The sequence below is a fragment of the Ranitomeya variabilis genome, chromosome 2, assembly GCF_051348905.1.
Source record: "Ranitomeya variabilis isolate aRanVar5 chromosome 2, aRanVar5.hap1, whole genome shotgun sequence".
NCBI lineage: Eukaryota > Metazoa > Chordata > Amphibia > Anura > Dendrobatidae > Ranitomeya > Ranitomeya variabilis.
The window spans coordinates 684,279,936-684,298,343 of NC_135233.1; the positions used below are offsets into that span (position 1 = coordinate 684,279,936).

Sequence of the window (18,408 nt, forward strand, 5' to 3'; positions counted from 1 at the left end):
TTCAACCTTCTGGCTCTCATTAAGTGCATTTAAAAAAAAATATATATAGGTGTTTAGGGCCTACTAACGGTGTCTGCCCCTGCCTGGTGTTGTCCTCAACTGAATACAGCTGAGCTTCAACCTTCTGGCTCTCATTTAGTGCATTTAAAAAAAAAAAAAATAGGTGTTTAGGGCCTACTAACGGTGTCTGCCCCTGCCTGGTGTTTGTCCTCAACTGAATACAGCTGTGCTTCAACCTTCTGGCTCTCATTAAGTGCTGTTTTTAAATTAAAAAAATGGTGTTTAGGGCCTACTAACGGTGTCTGCTCCTGCCTGGTGTTTGTCCTCAACTGAATACAGCTGTGCTTCAACCTTCTGGCTCTCATTTAGTGCATTTTTTTAAATAAAAAAATGGTGTTTAGGGCCTACTAACGGTGTCTGCCCCTGCCTGGTGTTGTCCTCAACTGAATACAGCTGAGCTTCAACCTTCTGGCTCTCATTAAGTGCATGTTTAAAAAAAAAAAAATAGGTGTTTAGGGCCTACTAACGGTGTCTGCCCCTGCCTGGTGTTTGTCCTCAACTGAATACAGCTGTGCTTCAACCTTCTGGCTCTCATTAAGTGCTGTTTTTAAATAAAAAAATGGTGTTTAGGGCCTACTAACGGTGTCTGCCCCTGCCTGGTGTTGTCCTCAACTGAATACAGCTGAGCTTCAACCTTCTGGCTCTCATTAAGTGCATTAAAAAAAAATAAAAAATAGGTGTTTAGGGCCTACTAACGGTGTCTGCCCCTGCCTGGTGTTTGTCCTCAACTGAATACAGCTGTGCTTCAACCTTCTGGCTCTCATTTAGTGCATTTTTTTAAATAAAAAAATAGGTGTTTAGGGCCTACTAACGGTGTCTGCCCCTGCCTGGTGTTGTCCTCAACTGAATACAGCTGAGCTTCAACCTTCTGGCTCTCATTAAGTGCATGTTTAAAAAAAAAAAAATAGGTGTTTAGGGCCTACTAACGGTGTCTGCCCCTGCCTGGTGTTTGTCCTCAACTGAATACAGCTGTGCTTCAACCTTCTGGCTCTCATTAAGTGCTGTTTTTAAATAAAAAAATGGTGTTTAGGGCCTACTAACGGTGTCTGCCCCTGCCTGGTGTTGTCCTCAACTGAATACAGCTGAGCTTCAACCTTCTGGCTTTCGGCCTATAAAATTAGATATTAAACTGCATTTGGCCTTCAACTTTGGTTACGGCCTACTAACGGTGTCTGCCCCTCCCTGGTGTTGTCCTCAACTGAATAACGCTGAGCTTCAACCTTCTGGCTCTCATTAAGTGCATTTAAAAAAAAGAAAAAATAGGTGTTTAGGGCCTACTAACGGTGTCTGCCCCTGCCTGGTGTTTGTCCTCAACTGAATACAGCTGTGCTTCAACCTTCTGGCTCTCATTAAGTGCTGTTTTTTTAAAAATTGGTGGTTAGGGCCTACTAACGATGTCTGCCCCTCCCTGGTGTTTGCCCTCAACTGAATACAGCTGAGCTTCAACCTTCTGGCTTTCGGCCTATAAAATTAGATATTAAACTGCATTTGGCCTTCAACTTTGGTTACGGCCTACTAACGGTGTCTGCCCCTCCCTGGTGTTGTCCTCAACTGAATAAAGCTGAGCTTCAACCTTCTGGCTTTTGGCCTACAGTAGCAGATATTAAACTGCATTTGGCCTACTAGTGTGGTTGGGCCCTTAAAACAGTGTCTGCTGCTCTTGGGTTTGCTACTCCACTAAACAAAGCAATGCTGCCTGTTTAGTCATGTTACCAATTTTGAACTGCATTTAGCCTAATTTATTCTTTGGCCCTATATCTGTTTCCTCCTCCCCCTGCCCATTGCCCAGCCACTGCTAGATGAGTCTGCTGGTACATTGACCTAGACCACTACATTCCCCTTGCACTCTACACAGCCAGAATCTGACCCTGCTGAAAGTAAGGTTCCCCTTCCCGCATGCTATACCACCTTACACAGGGACAAAGAGGAAGGTGCAGATGAAAGTGCATGTTCCTTCATCAGGTGGGGGGGCATACTCGTTGGCAACGTCACTGGAACAGGGCCCCTCAGAGTACGCAAAAGTGTCGCTGCTGGTGGGAGGCGCCCCCGCCATGCAAACACACCGCTGTACTTTGAGGGGCCCTGTGCCAGTGCCAATGCGAACGAGTGGGCCACCCCTGCTTGCTCAGGATCACAGCACTTGCAAAGTTGAAATACTTACCTCTCCCTGCTCCACCGCCGTGACGTAGTCCACGATTCCTGGGCCCACTAAAACCTTGAACCAGCCCTACCCCCCACAACTTTTGCCAAATGACCCCCAAGTTCCAATGAACAACTATTATTATAAAGTTAATTAAGATTGACAAGCTTCAGAAACAAGAATGGATGTTTCTGCCATTAAAATGGGCACTGTAGGTGTTTTCCTGGCCTCCACTCACTGCCGACTATGCTTCCCCATTGACTTGCATTGGGTTTCGTGTTTCGGTCGATCCCCGACTTTTAGCGATAGTCGGCCGACTGCACTCGACTCGACTCTGGACAAAGTCGGGTTTCACAAAACCCGACTCGACCTTAAAAAATGAAAGTCGCTCAACCCTAGCATTTATTATGGCTGACACTTCTGCGAGGAAAGTGACCAGAACTTCATGAGTAAGGGGAAGTTTATGGTCCAGCAACATGGAGTCAAGGATTCTTCGTGCAACACCAATCATGCGTTCCCAAGCTCCACCCATGTGTGAAGAGTGTGGAGGGTTAAATACCCAAGTGCATCCATTGTTGGACAAGAAGTTGTCAAACTGCAGTTCCTTGCAGGCTCTTACAAAGTTTGCGCCGCAGTCTGACCGCAGTTGCTCTAAGAACTTCAGAGACTTCTTCCACGCCTCCCACCTTTGCTGTTTCTGAGTTGGGAGCGGGGTGTCCCAACCCGTGTTCTCGGCCTTAAGCTGTCTTAACAGTATCTTGCCTTGAATAGTGATGGGTGCTACAAACCCGAGAGGATCATAGATGCTATTTATGACAGATAGGACTCCTCGTTTGGTAAAGGGTTTGTCATAGGGTGACACTTGGAAAGTGAAGGTGTCCCGTTTGATATCCCACAGTAGACCAAGGCTGCGCTGTGTTGGAGGAACATCGGAACCCAAGTTGAGGTCCTTTAGGTTTGTGGCATGGTCTTCAGATGGAAACGCGTTCATTACCTCTTGACTGTTAGAGATAATCTTGTGGAGTCTGAGGTTTGATGTGGATAGCATTTCCTGTGTCCTGGAGAGTAGGTCAAATGCATCTTTGCTTGTGGGCAAGGACTTGAGCCCATCGTCCACGTAGAAGTTCTTCTCTACAAATTGCCGAGCATCGGAACCGTACTCTCTCTCACCTTCCTGGGCTGTCCGTCTCAGTCCATAGATCGCCACAGCAGGTGAGGGACTGTTGCCGAAGACATGGACCTTCATCCGGTAGTCTATGACCTGATTGTTGACATTGTTGTCTTTGTGCCATAGGAACCTAAGATAGTTTCTGTTGTCTTCTTTCACGATGAAGCAATGAAACATCTGCTGAATGTCGGCCATTATGGCGACAGGTTCTTGTCTGAAGCGGATCAATACTCCAAGGAGGCTGTTGTTCAGGTTGGGCCCAGTTAGGAGCAAGTTATTGAGAGAGAGACCTACAAACTGAGCACTGGAGTCAAACACCACTCTGATCTGATTAGGCTTGCGAGGGTGATAGACACCAAAGGATGGAAGATACCAACATTTTTCTCCCTCCCTCAGTGGTGGCGCGGGTTCAGCATGATCTCTGTCAAAGATGTTCTGCATAAAGTCAATGAAATGCTTCTCCATCTCTGGTTTCCTCTTTAGGGTACGCTTTAAGGATGAGAACCTTGCAGTTGCTTGCTGCAGGTTGTTCGGCAACCTCACTCTTGGGAAACGAAAGGGTAAAGGAGCTACCCAACTGTTGGAGACATCTTGAGCAAATTCTTTATCCATAACCTTTATGAATTCTTTATCTTACCTTGTGGGTGCCAACTTGTTGTCACTACTTGTAGAGTCGAACACTGATGACCCGAGGTTTTCATCCCAGGGCTGGTGTGTGTTCATGTTGTTGAAGGATTCCTGTTGCCACTTGGTGTTGCTCACTTTCTCTTTCACCCAGTAGTGATGTGGGCATGGCTGAAAATGAGTGCTGCGACCATTTGACAAGATGTGTGTTTTGTAAGAGGAGATGTTGTTAGGTCTCTTCATCTTATGTATGCAAACATTGCCTATGATTACCCAGCCTAGATCTAAGCATTGGGCAACTGGTGCATTGTGTGGTCCGTTAATTTGCTGACGCACCTTGTGCAGCCAGAGAATGTCTCTGCCAAGCAGAATCAGGATATCTGCACTGTTGTTGAGGGCTGGTATCTTGTTTGCTATCCCCTTGAGATGTTGGTGATGAAGAGCAGCCTCTGGCGTTGGGATCTCTTCTCGATTGGACGGAATCTGGTTGCACTCGACCAGTGTAGGTAACGGTATCTCGACGGTGTTCTCGAGAGATGTCGCTGTAAGACCACTGGCCCTTCTCCCAGAAACCTCTGTAACACCACTGCAGGTGCCTAAGGTGTAAGGGTAGGCATTTCCCTTTAAGTTAAACATATCAAAGAGTTCTGACCTTGCAAGTGATCGGTTGCTCTGATCATCCAGAAGGACGTACACCTTCACGGCTTTCTCTGGGTGACCGTTGGGATATACGTTCACCAGGCAAATCTTCGCACAGGACTTGTCCCAGAGGTCTTCTCCGCAGACTTCTGTGCATGAAGAAGATATTGTGGTATGGCTTGCAGTTTGAGCTGCGTCCTCCCCGCCATGGCTCGTGGTGGGGGAAGAAGTACAGTGCCTACAAGTAGTATTCAACCCCCTGCAGATTTAGCAGGTTTACACATTTGGAATTAACTTGGCATTGTGACATTTGGACTGTAGATCAGCCTGGAAGTGTGAAATGCACTGCAGCAAAAAAGAATGTTATTTCTTTGTTTATTTTTTTTTTAAATTGGGAAAAGTTTTTTCAGAGGGTCATTTATTATTCAACCCCTCAACCCACCAGAATTCTGTTTGGTTCCCCTAAAGTATTAAGAAGTAGTTCAGGCACAAAGAACAATGAACTTCACATGTTTGGATTAATTATCTCTTTTTCCAGCCTTTTCTGACTATTTAAGACCCTCCCCAAACTTGTGAACAGCACTCAAACATGGTCAACATGGGAAAGACAAAGGAGCATTCCAATGCCATCAGAGACAAGATCGTGGAGGGTCACAAGGCTGGCAAGGGGTACAAAACCCTTTCCAAGGAGTTGGGCCTACCTGTCTCCACTGTTGGGAGCATCATCCAGAAGTGGAAGGCTTATGGAACTACTGTTAGCCTTCCACGGCCTGGACAGCCTTTGAAAGTTTCCTCCCGTGCCGAGGCCAGGCTTGTCCGAAGAGTCAAGGCTAACCCAAGGACAACAAGGAAGGAGCTCCGGGAAGATCTCATGGCAGTGGGGACATTGGTTTCAGTCAATACCATAAGTAACGTACTCCACCGCAATGGTCTCCGTTCCAGACGAGCCCGTAAGGTACCTTTACTTTCAAAGAGTCATGTCAAGGCTCGTCTACAATTTGCTCATGATCACTTGGAGGACTCTGAGACTGACTGGTTCAAGGTTCTCTGGTCTGATGAGACCAAGATCGAGATCTTTGGTGCCAACCACACACGTGACGTTTGGAGACTGGATGGCACTGCATACGACCCCAAGAATACCATCCCTACAGTCAAGCATGGTGGTGGCAGCATCATGCTGTGGGGCTGTTTCTCAGCCAAGGGGCCTGGCCATCTGGTCCGCATCCATGGGAAGATGGATAGCACGGCCTACCTGGAGATTTTGGCCAAGAACCTCCGCTCCTTATCAAGGATCTTAAGATGGGTCGTCATTTCATCTTCCAACAAGACAACGACCCAAAGCACACAGCCAAGAAAACCAAGGCCTGGTTCAAGAGGCAAAAAATCAAGGTGTTGCAGTGGCCTAGTCAGTCTCCTGACCTTAACCCAATTGAAAACTTGTGGAAGGAGCTCAAGATTAAAGTCCACATGAGACACCCAAAGAACCTAGATAACTTGGAGAAGATCTGCATGGAGGAGTGGGCCAAGATTACTCCAGAGACCTGTGCCGGCCTGATCAGGTCTTATAAAAGACAATTATTAGCTGTAATTGCAAACAAAGGTTATTCCACAAAATATTAAACCTAGGGGTTGAATAATAATTGACCCACACTTTTATGTTTAAAATTTATAAAAATTTAACTGAGCAACAAAACTTTTTGGTTTGTAAGATTTATGCATCTGTTAATAAATCCTGCTTTTGTTTGAAGTTTGAAGGCTCTAACTTATTTTCATCTTATTAAACCTGCTAAATCTGCAGGGGGTTGAATACTACTTGTAGGCACTGTAAGTGTAGAGTCAGGACGGAATGGGTGGAGTGCTTGTACGTGGTCCTCACTGTCACACTCCATGCACTTAATTGTAGTTTTACAGTCTTTAGCAAGGTGTTCAGTAGAAGCACAACATCTGTAGCATACCCCGAACTTCTTTAGAAGCTCCTTGCGTTCTTGAAGCGGTTTCTTCCTGAAGCCGATGCACTTTTTTAAGGGATGTGGCTTCTTGTGGATGGGACACTCACGATTTGGGTTCTCTATCTTTTCACCCTTGTTACTCTTGTCTGGGGGTGATGTTGGTAAGGGGAGAATATCCGTCTTCTTCACTGACACTGGACCCCTGCGGTTTCTATCATTCGAGCGTGCGCTCACGTATTTAGAAGGAGGTGAAGCTGGGCCATTGGATTCTTCGTAGGAAAAGCTTGGGTCGTTATTACGCTCTGCCACATCTTTTATAAACTCACAGATGTAGGAGAACGGAGGAAATGACACTTGATGGTCTTTCTTGTATTTTGACCCTAGTGTAGTCCACTTTTCTTGTACATTGTACGGTAGCTTGGAGATAATGGGATTTGCTCCACGAGCAGTGTCCAGATAGCTGAGGCCAGGTAGGTGGGTGTCTGCCTTGGCCAGCTGGAGCTCTAACAGCAAGTCACTGAGCTCTAGGAACTTTGAACTGTCCTTGCTTGAAATCTTTGGAAAACTCTGTAGACGCTTGAACAGTGCATCCTCTATGGCTTCTGGACTGCCAAAGTTTTTCTCTAGTCTTTCCCATGCAGCCATGAGACCAGCCATTGGATTACTGATATGTACAGACCTGAGTCTCTTGACACGCTCTATGGATTGTGGTCCTAGCCATCTGATTAGCAGGTCCAGCTCTTCGGCAGCAGTGATGCCGAGGTCACTAGTTACGGTTCTAAAGGCATTTTTCCAACCTCTGTAATTTTCAGGTTGGTCGTCAAACCTTGTGAGACCGGTTTTAGTAAGTTCGCGGCGAATCATGTACCTTGCGAAGTCGGACATGTCTGTTCTTTCTGACTTAGGATGCACGAATGTGGGCTGAGCGGTGTTGTACATAGGAGTGGAGACGTCTCGGCCTTGAAACGTGGGTAAGTATGGAGAGGCATATGCATTTAGTCCAGCAACCGGTTTGGTGGGTATAGTCTCTGCTACATGCGAAGCTGGCACTGTGCGGTTGTCGAGAGTATAATGACCTGCCGGTATATTGGGTTGCGTGTAGATAATAGCCTGTGGAGTTTGATGAGATGCAGGGTCTTGGCGCATACCGGAATACGAAGGAAGTTCAAGTTTGGGAGCATTGTACTGACCTTGAGTGTAGGGTTCTGTAAGTGGATCGGCATCCTGGTGCCCTGGAGAAGCATGAACACCATCAGGAGTGTTAGTGATGATCTGCGGTTCGCCATTTTGGCTTAGCACGTAGTCTCTTGTGCGTTCAATAGGGTCCTCTGCCTCCACTTCTCACAAAATGATGCTGTCTCTTTGACTCCCACTGACAGCTCGCTCCAGGATCCTTAACTCCGCCATGGCTGTTGCGTGCTCACATTCCTTCTCCAGAGTTTCCTTGCGTGCTGCATCCGCATCCATTTCTGCTCTCCTTTGTGCTGTGGCTGCATCCATTTCTGCTCTCCTTTGCGCAAAGGCTGCTTGTATCTTAGACGTTTCTGCCTTAGCACGTGCCCTTATAAGCTGCTGGCTGAGAGTGGAATATTTTGATGAACTTAACCTAGATGAGCGTTTTGAGTGCTTAGACGATTTGGATGAGCGAGATGATGCATCTGGTGTCCGTGCAATTTTAGCCTCTATCTTTGTCTTAATGTCGCGTACGGTGCAGTCTCTTTCAGAATTAAGCTGCTGGAAACTTTGCAATTCTTTTAAAGTCTCTGGCAGATTCAGTTTCTTCAGGAGAATAATGTATTGGTCATTCTTCTCCATATACCTTTGGTATGCTGTGCATAATTGTTCTAGGGCTCCCTCAAGTGGTAAATCATGAGAAGCAGGCCTTGATACAGTATCTATGTGACTCAGCACTTTCTCCCATAGTGAAGACACATCACTATATACAACACATTTTTCAGTCTCTAAATTCTCCATGACTTTCCATGTAGGTTTGACTGTACGTTTTCCCCTTTCACTAGCTGGTGGATGGGGATCTGGGTCTCTTTCCTGTGTTTGTAAGTCTGGTAGGGACATTGTATACCTCGCTTCAGACATGATTTGTTTGCAGGCAGGAAGAGTGGATGATGAGGGTTATACTTCTCACTGTTTATCTGCAGTGTGTGCTTCTATGCACGCTGGGGTCTGGCTGGGAACTGGGTTACTGTGTATCTGGGAAATGTCCTTTTCCACTGAGGTTCAGCACAGACCTTGAGTTACTGTCTCTGAAGGCAGGATATTCCTTTTTACTATTCTGACTCATGGGTATGTAGAACGCAGTGGTGCCTGGATAGACCTTTTGTTTTGGGCGCTTCCGAATTGACCTGTACTCACGTTCATACCGATTAATCAGACAGCTTAACTCAGCCACGTTCTCATGTAAGAAGACTCCAGGAAAAGAGGATTGCTTTAACTGAAATTCTTGTATTATGATGAAAGTAGCAGGTAAAAAGGAATATTCAACAGAGGACATGTAGTAGGATGCATACAGATGGAGGAATGATGACAAAATGGAGAATAAGGGCGTGAACAAACATACATCACAGGACTACAGTGAGAGAGTTGGGACAAATACAGGGAAAAGCAAACTTCTGCCTAGAAAGAAGGATAGAACACAAGCAATGCAAACATTGAATGATTTCCCAAGTCGTGAGACATGACACTGCTGCACACAAAAGTGTGGACAAATAAACAAGATAATTGTGCAGAAAGGAGCAACAGGATTTTTGCTTTTAAAAAAGCAGTTGGTTTGCACAGCAGCGGTGCAAACAGCAATGCAGCTATCAGGGAGCCTTATAAGGCAGCCTAATAAGCTACAGAGCTGATGCACAAAGATATAGCCTTCACTGTCCCTGCAAAAAAAAGGTGGTGTTGGACAGTGGAAATCGCTACAGCACAAGTGGTTTGGGGGTTAATCTTCCCTCCCTAACTATATCCCTTCTTCTGATGAAGCTGCAGCAACCTCTCCCTATGCTAAGATCGGCAGAAGTAAGATGGCGGTCGGCGTGCACGCCCCTTTATAGCCCCTGTGATGCCGCAGAAAGCAAGTAAATCACTGTCATGCCCTTCTTTAAGATGGTGGGGACCGAGACCTATGTCATCACGCTGCCCACACTCTGCGTCCTCCTTCATTGGCTGAAAAATGGCGCTGAAAGCATCATACGAAACGCGACTTTTGAGCGCAGATCGTCGACCTCATGGCCGATCCCACACTAGGATCGGGTCGGGTTTCATTAAACCCGACTTTGCCGAAAGTCGGCGATTTTTGAATTTGTCCGATCCGTTTCGCTCAACCCTAGTTGGGGACATATTATTTCCCATTAAGCACTGTACAGTTGTAGATTAAGCGCAGGCATCAGTGTGCCTACAACTGATCCAAGACATTAATAATGATAATAATACTAAAAGAAACACTGCAACACAAAGTGCCATTTCAATTGACAGAGTCAAAGTTTCTGTGGAGAATAAAATGATAAAACTTTATTTTGGCTACAACTTTGTGAGCAATTCACTTTTTTTTTTTATTTCAAGTGTGCTAGATGAAAATGAGATAAAGACATATTATGCTGCCATCTGTGGAGAATATTCATTACACTGATGAGATGTTTTACAGAGAGGGCACGCTACACCAAAGCGGCTATTAACACTTTGGTTTAATATGTAAACAACAGGTAGATTTTTGATCTGGTAACTCTCAATAATAATCCACAGAGAAAACTTTCACAGCTTATTTCACGGCATAAAATTATGGTAAATTGACACCTTTGGGTCTCATTATTACCTAGGATGCAAGACCTGGACATGACAGTTCATATAATGGTGATAATTAGCCTGCGTCCAGTTTAATTCCATGATGTTAGCGCTCCTGAATTATCCAAGTACTAACAAGAGACTCAAGTGCAATTAAACATGTTTAGTACAGCATACTAGTACTAGAAGCCATTGATGTTTGCACTGCATAATCAAAAAATTATATTATAACATACTGATATACAGATATATATTTATTTGCACATACAGATCAGTACATAAATGTATGTCTAACAAACTAACTATCCTTCCTTGACTTCCCAGTGTTCTACTCTGTTGTTTGTGAGTGCATATTTGTATCATTGATATTTTCATGCTGTACGCCTTCCCTTGCTAGTCTGGTTTGTGTATCCTTAAGCACTACAGTCATGGCCAAAAGTATTCACACCCCTGCAATTCTGTCAGATAAGTCTACGTTCACATTAGCGTTCTGCGCCGCAGCATCGCCGCATGCGTCATGCGCCCCTATATTTAACATGGGGGCGCATGGACATGCGTTGTGCTGCGTTTTGCGACGCATGGCAGCAAGCGTTGGGCGCAGAGAACGCAACAAGTTGCATTTTTTTTGCGTCCAACTTTCGGCAAAAAAGGACACATGCGTCGCAAAACGCAGCGTTTTAGCGTGCGTTTTGTTGCGTTTTTGTTTGCGTTGTGCGTTGCGTCGCCGACGCAGCGGCGCACAACGCAAATGTGAACGTAGCCTTACACTCAGTTTCTTCCTGAAAATAATTGCAAACACAAATTCTTTGGTATTATTATCTTCATTTAATTTGTCTTAAATGAAAAACCACACAAGAGCATGAAGCAAAAAGCAAAACATTGATCATTTCACACAAAACTCCAAAAATGGGCCAGACAAAAGTATTGGCACCCTCAGCCTAATACTTGGTTGCACAACCTTTAGCCAAAATAACTGCGACCAACCGCTTCCAGTAACCATCAATGAGTTTCTTACAATGCTCTGCTGGAACTTTAGACCACTCTTCTTTGGCAAACTGCTCCAGGTCCCTGATATTTGAAGGGTGCCTTCTCCAAACTGCCATTTTTAGATCTCTCCACATGTGTTCTATGGGATTCAGGTCTGGATTCATTGCTGGCCACTTTAGAAGTCTCCAGTGCTTTCTCTCAAACCATTTTCTAGTGCTTTTTGAAGTGTGTTTTGGGTCATTGTCCTGCTGGAAGACCCATGACCTCTGAGGGAGACCCAGCTTTCTCACACTGGGCCCTACATTATGCTGCAAAATTTGTTGGTAATCTTCAGACTTCATAATGCCATTCACACGGTCAAGCAGTCCAGTGCCAGAGGCAGCAAAGCAACCCCAAAACATCAGGGAACCTCCGCCATGTTTCACTGTAGGGACCGTGTTCTTTTCTTTGAATGCCTCTTTTTTTCTCCTGTAAACTCTATGTTGATGCCTTTGCCCAAAAAGCTCTACTTTTGTCTCATCTGACCAGAGAACATTCTTCCAAAACATTTTAGGCTTTTTCATGTAAGTTTTGGCAAACTCCAGCCTGGCTTTATTATGTCTCGGGGTAAGAAGTGGGGTCTTCCTGGGTCTCCTACCATACAGTCCCTTTTCATTCAGACGCTGACGGATAGTAGGGGTTGACACTGTAGTACCCTCGGACTGCAGGGCAGCTTGAACTTGTTTGGATGTTAGTCGAGGTTCTTTATCCAACATCTGCACAATCTTGCGTTGAAATCTTTTGTCAATTTTTCTTTTCTGTTCACATCTAGGGAGGTTAGCCACAGTGCCATGGGCTTTAAACTTCTTGATGACACTGCGCACGGTAGACACAGGAACATTCAGGTCTTTGGAGATGGACTTGTAGCCTTGAGGTTGCTCATGCTTCCTCACAATTTGGTTTCTTCAGTCCTCAGACAGTTCTTTGGTCTTCTTTTCTCCATGCTACACGGTACACACAAGGACACAGGACAGAGGTTGAGTCAACTTTAATCCATGTTAACTGGCTGCAAGTGTGATTTAGTTATTGCCAACACCTGTTAGGTGCCACAGGTAAGTTACAGGTGCTGTTAATTACACAAATTAGAGAAGCATCACATGATTTTTCGAACCGTGCCAATACTTTTGTCCACCCCCTTTTTTATGTTTGGTGTGGAATTATATCCAATTTGGCTTTAGGACAATTCTTTTTGTGTTTTTTTCATTTAAGACAAATTAAATGAAGATAATAATACCAAAGAATTTGTGTTTGCAATCATTTTCAGGAAGAAACTGAGTATTATCTGACAGAATTGCAGGGGTGTCAATGTCAATACTTTTGGCCATGACTGTACAACTCCCCAATTTCGTGGGTGAGGGAAGGGACAGTTATAGGCTGATTTAGGAGATCAGCAAGGCATGTGGCCCCGGCTTTTTAACCATTAAAAGTAATCCGAGGAGCAGGGATAGCTAGGAGCCCCCAAACCTAGAATATCATATATATAATTTTTTGACCCTGTACCTGTTTCTTGAGACCCGTGTTTTACCTGAACCTTAAACTGCATGTGCGGTACCTGAACCCTGATGGACCTATAGTACCTTAATCCTGAGGCAGCACCTGCAGTATCTGAACCCTAAAACTGCACCCACAGTACCTAAGCCGTGACACCTCTCATGTGGTATCTGATCCCTGACATCGTACCTGCGGTACCTGAACTCTGAATCTGCACAAGCTATACATGAGCCCTGACATTGTTAATGCGGTACCTGAATCCTGAAGCCGCACGCGCTGTACCTGAACCTTGACATCGCTCCTGCGGTACCAGAACCCTGGAACCACAACAGCGTTAGCTGAACCCTGAAGCCGCATCTATACCCCCCAAAGAAGCAGCAGCGAAACGCGCATTGAGGCATCTGTGCAGGTGGTTTTGGCATCCATGGGTAAGAGAAGCTTGTCTTAGATATATATGCACTTTCAGCACTTTACCTCTAGCCCTATAGGAACATGGTAATTTCATTATATGTTACATTTAGTAGGGAGTCTGTTCCTGGGATATTCAGCATACCTCTTGCCCATTCATATTAGATTGTTTAGGTTACTCTCTTATTTATATGCATGTGATATTATGTCACCCAGTCCAATTTGGTACGTACTGGGTGTATATATATTCTTGAGTGCCTTATATGGACTGCCTACCTCTGCCAGGTTGCATCATTGTTCATTGGACCTGTCCAGTACTTTCTGATTTTATTATGTACACTGGTTTGTCTTGCTTGGATTTTGTAATATTATTAAAGTTGCATGTATTTTCTACGGTTATTGGCTTGACATCAGTGATTATTGATTCTATCTCTATATAACTACATTTAGGAATTCAAAAGCTCTTGTTTTTCTTTATGTGTATTCTATATCTATGGTACCTGAACCCACATTGCGGTACCTAAACCCTGAAGGCACATCAGTGGTACTAGAACCCAAAAGCCACACTGGTGGCCCCTGAGCCTTACACCACTCCACTCTGGTGGTATTTGAGCCTGTAGCCACTCCTGCGGTACCGGAACCTGACACCGTACAGGCGGTATTTGTACCAGTCTCACTGTCTATCTTGGTTAGCGTTCAAGAGTCTGAACTGTAGGAGCCTATTCCAGTATCTGTATCCAGTCCTGCCTGTGACTTCGGGTGTTGTGGTTTCGGCTCTCACTACCGAGGTTGAGGCTGAGATTGCCGAGGCTCAGGAGGAGGTACCATCTGAGCTTCCCATCAACAAATCTTTTGTACCTCTTCATCTCCGCTTAAAGGTTTTGGTGGAGTATCATGATGCTGTCCTGGCTGGCCACCCAGGGGTTAGAGGTACCTTGGAGTTGGTGTCACGTCGGTTTTGGTGGCCCAAGATCCGACAGGACGTGGTCTCATATGTGTCAGCTTGTACCACGTGCGCTAGGGCTAAGACGCCCCGCTCCCGTCCTGTTGGCACACTACTTCCTCTTGAAGTACCTAGTAAGCCATGGACGGAAATCTCCATGGATTTCATCACTGATTTGCCCTCATCAGCTGGGAACACGGTCATCTTGGTGATTGTTGATCGGTTTTCTAAAATGTCGCACTTTGTGTCTTTGCCTTCGTTGCCTAACGCTAAAGGTACCTTCACACGAAGCGACGCTGCAGCGATAGCGACAACGATGCTGATCGCTGCAGCGTCGCTGTTTGATCGCTGGGGAGCTGTCACACAGACCGCTCTCCAGCGACCAACGATGCCGAGGTCCCCGGGTTACCAGGGTAAACATCGGGTTGCTAAGCGCAGGGCCGCGCTTAGTAACCCGATGTTTACCCTGGTTACCAGCGTAAAAGTAAAAAAAACAAACAGTACATACTCACCTGCGCGTCCCCCAGTGTCTGCTTCCTGACACTGACTGAGCTCTGGCCCTAACAGCACAGCGGTGACGTCACCGCTGTGCTTTCACTTTCACTTTAGGGCCGGCACTCAGTAAGTGTCAGGAAGCAGACGCTGGGGAACGCGCATGTGAGTATGTACTGTTTGTTTTTTTTACTTTTACGTTGGTAACCAGGGTAAACATCGGGTTACTAAGCGTGGCCCTGCGCTTGGTAACCCGATGTTTACCCTGGTTACCAGTGTAAAATATCATTGGTATCGTTGCTTTTGCTTTCAAACACAACGATACACGGCGATCGGACGACCAAATAAAGTTCTGGACTTTATTCAGCGACCAGCGACATCACAGCAGGATCCTGATCGCTGCTGCGTGTCAAACGAAACGATATCGCTAGCGAGGACGCTGCAATGTCACGGATCGCTAGCGATATCGTTACAAAGTCGTTTCGTGTGAAGGTACCTTTAGACTCTGTCTCAGGTATTTGTGCAGGAGGTAATCAGACTTCATGGGGTTCCGTCTGACATCGTGTCTGATAGGGGGTCTCAGTTTGTGGCAAAATTTTGGAAAGCATTTTGCTCATGGCTGGGGATCAAGTTGTCTCATTCTTCGGCGATCCATCCTCAGTCAAATGGTCAGACTGAGCGTATGAACCAAAATTTGGAACAGTACTTACGCTGCTTTGTCTCTGATAACCAGGAGGAGTGGTCTACCTTTCTTCCTTTGGCTGAGTTTGCCATCAATAATCACCGCCAGGAGTCATCTGGGGAGTCTCCGTTTTTTTGTGTTTACGGGCTACATCCTCAAATTTGTACCTTGAGTCAGAGGGGCTCTTCCGGCGTTCCGGAGGAGGATCAGTTAGGAGCACAATTGTCATCAGTCTGGAGGAGAGTTAAACAGCGCCTGTTGAGTGTGGGTGCTAGGTACAAACGTGTGGCTGACAGTAGGCGTGTGCCAGGTCCGGACCTGAGTGTGGATGACTGGGTGTGGTTATCCACAAAAAACATAAGACTCAAAATACCATCCCTTAAATTGGGTCCACGGTTTATTGGTCCATTTAGGGTCACCACCGTCATTAACCCAGTAGCGTACCGATTGGAGCTCCCTATGGTGTATAAGATACACAACGTGTTCCACAGGTCTCTTCTAAAGAAGGTGGTGGGTTCTGTGGACGCGGCGCCTATGCCACCTCCAGTCTTGGTGGATGGTAATTTAGAGTTTGAAGTCTCCAAGGTGGTTGACTCTCGTGTAGTGCGTCGCACTTTACAGTACTTGGTACACTGGCGTGGTTATGGGCCTGAGGAGAGGTCCTGGGTACCAGCCTCAGATATTCATGCGGATCGGCTGGTCAGGTTTTTTCATCGTCGCCATCCATACAAGCCGGGTCCTATAAGCCTTGAGGGCCCTGGGGTCCCTCGTAGAAGGTGGGGTACTGTCATGTCGGACGCTGTTCAGACCAGGTCGTTCGACAGACAGCGGTAATTCCGCTTTTGACCACTATTTGTTCATTGGCGTCGGCTAGATTTTATCTAGCTGTTCTGGGGTTAATTTACCTGATCCTCGGATTGGAAGCTGGGCCATGCCCATTGCCTTTAAATAGTTCTCCTGATCATTGGGCGTCGCCGATTATAGCTTCTGTCTTGTGCGTTGTTATCTCGGTCCGGAGTGGAGAGCTGGTTGTTGGAGATTCGTTGCTGGTGGTGTATTTTCCTTAGTCTTATTTACTCCTTCCTATATTTGTATTTATTTTGCCCTGCACATTTATAGTGTATTCCTGAGTGACTGCGGGGTGGTGTATATTTTCCTTTATCCTTGTCTGTGCTAACTGTGGGTATTGGTGTATTACCTCTTCACTGGGTGGTGGGCGGTTGGTTTCAGCCTAGGGTTGAAACAGGAGACAGGGCGAGGGTCAAGGCCTGGACATGCACACCATCAGTGTAAACTCCAGGTAGAGGGTCAGTCAGGATTTCCCTAGTCTGAGGGAAATTGCAGGGGCCGGGTTATTAGCTCTCGCTCACCTAGTCTCCCCGTGACAAATCCACATTAGAAATGTACCCATGTATTAGCGACTCATTATAATATGATTACCAAAGAGATTCAGAGTCAGATATGCCAAAAAAAATTAATACAATGTTTATTTTTACAAGAAATACAATGGTATTAAACAAATAACAAATACAAGATAGTTATGGGTACATATATAGATCCATGATTGTGACCCAAGGTAAAAAAATGGCCAAGGACTAGGCAGGGACAAAATAGCCTGTGTCAAACTAATAAACAATAAAGCTGATATGTATCAGTAAGGCTGTCGTCACACTAGCAGTATTTGGTCAGTATTTTACATCAGTATTTGTAAGCCAAAACCAGGAGTGGGTGATAAATGCAGAAGTTGTGCATATGTTTCTATTATTCTTTTCCTCTAATTGTTCCACTCCTGGTTTTGGCTAGCAAGTACTGATGTAAAATACTGACCAAATACTGCTAGTGTGACGGTAGCCTAAATGTGATTTTTATTCTCAAAGTTGTATGTGTAAATAAATATCCCAAAACTAACCATTTGCACTCTGTTGTCCTAATGGGCAACATACTTTCTGTGCTGATAAAGTGGGACATAAACTAATGTCAATCACATCATGAAAGGCTCATGTTGCAAAGAAAGAAGGTATTAACTTTATGTAAAGTATTTACCCATGATGTATGTCCTGCCTTCACGTCAGCCGCATTCCCCAATGCACGTTTCGCGTGATGTCGAAGACACGGTATGCGATGTGCCGACACGGTGGAAATATAATCTGCACATGTTGCAGAGACTGTGGCAGTAGCGATGAGCCCTGGTACAGTATGTCCTTTTGCATAGTCTGAGCCAATGTAGTATGGATGTGGGTAAATCACGCTGGCGAAGTGGACACAGATGAAGGACCTCTTCTCCCTTCTGCACAGTTTCGAAATGGCAACTGAGATGGTTAGTGCTGACACTGTCATCATCCATCAGCATCACTATTCCGGGCTCCGTGGGAGGGTGGATTACAGCAATCGAGGGGGCTCATGGTACCAGACAAACTGTTAGTGAAGGTGCAGGAGCCAAGAAAAGGATGGAGGAGGACGAGAAGGAGGAGGTGACAGATGTGTAACAGTCAAGAGATGAAGAGGATAATAATCCCCTCTATGTTGTTCGTGGTTGGAGGAAGGGGATGGAGGAAGCAAGCTTGAGTATTACCTCATCACCAACACACCATGGACTTATGGAAGCACCCGACACATGAGCGCCTTCTTGCTGCACTATCCGCAACATAATGCCTGTATTCTTAGGGTTAGAAATAATGATAATTATTGGGTTGACACTCTGTTAGATCCAGATGCTTCCCCCACTGGAAAGGGATGTGCACATGCTGGAATATCGAAACATGCTTGCAGACAATCTTAAGAGTGGTTTTCCCCATGACAGCAGTGAGGCAGACAGTATGCATTGCAGTTATAGACTTGCAACCTCGGGAACATCAAGTCATCAAAGCAAAAACATTAGCAGCAGCAGAAACAGTGTAAGTGGCAGAAGTAATTCCAGTGAGTCGTTTCACACATTTTTTAAACCAGCCCATAAACCATCAGAACAGAATACAGGGCTGACATGCTGTCAACGACTGAAGA

The 18,408-nt window shown here is 45.6% G+C and overlaps 1 pseudogene; it reads right to left on the reverse strand.

Moving 5' to 3' along the window:
* LOC143803922 (trace amine-associated receptor 3-like) overlaps positions 1-13,240 on the reverse strand; it is a 63,608-nt pseudogene extending 50,368 nt beyond the window's left edge.
* Positions 13,241-18,408: the final 5,168 nt, after the last annotated feature.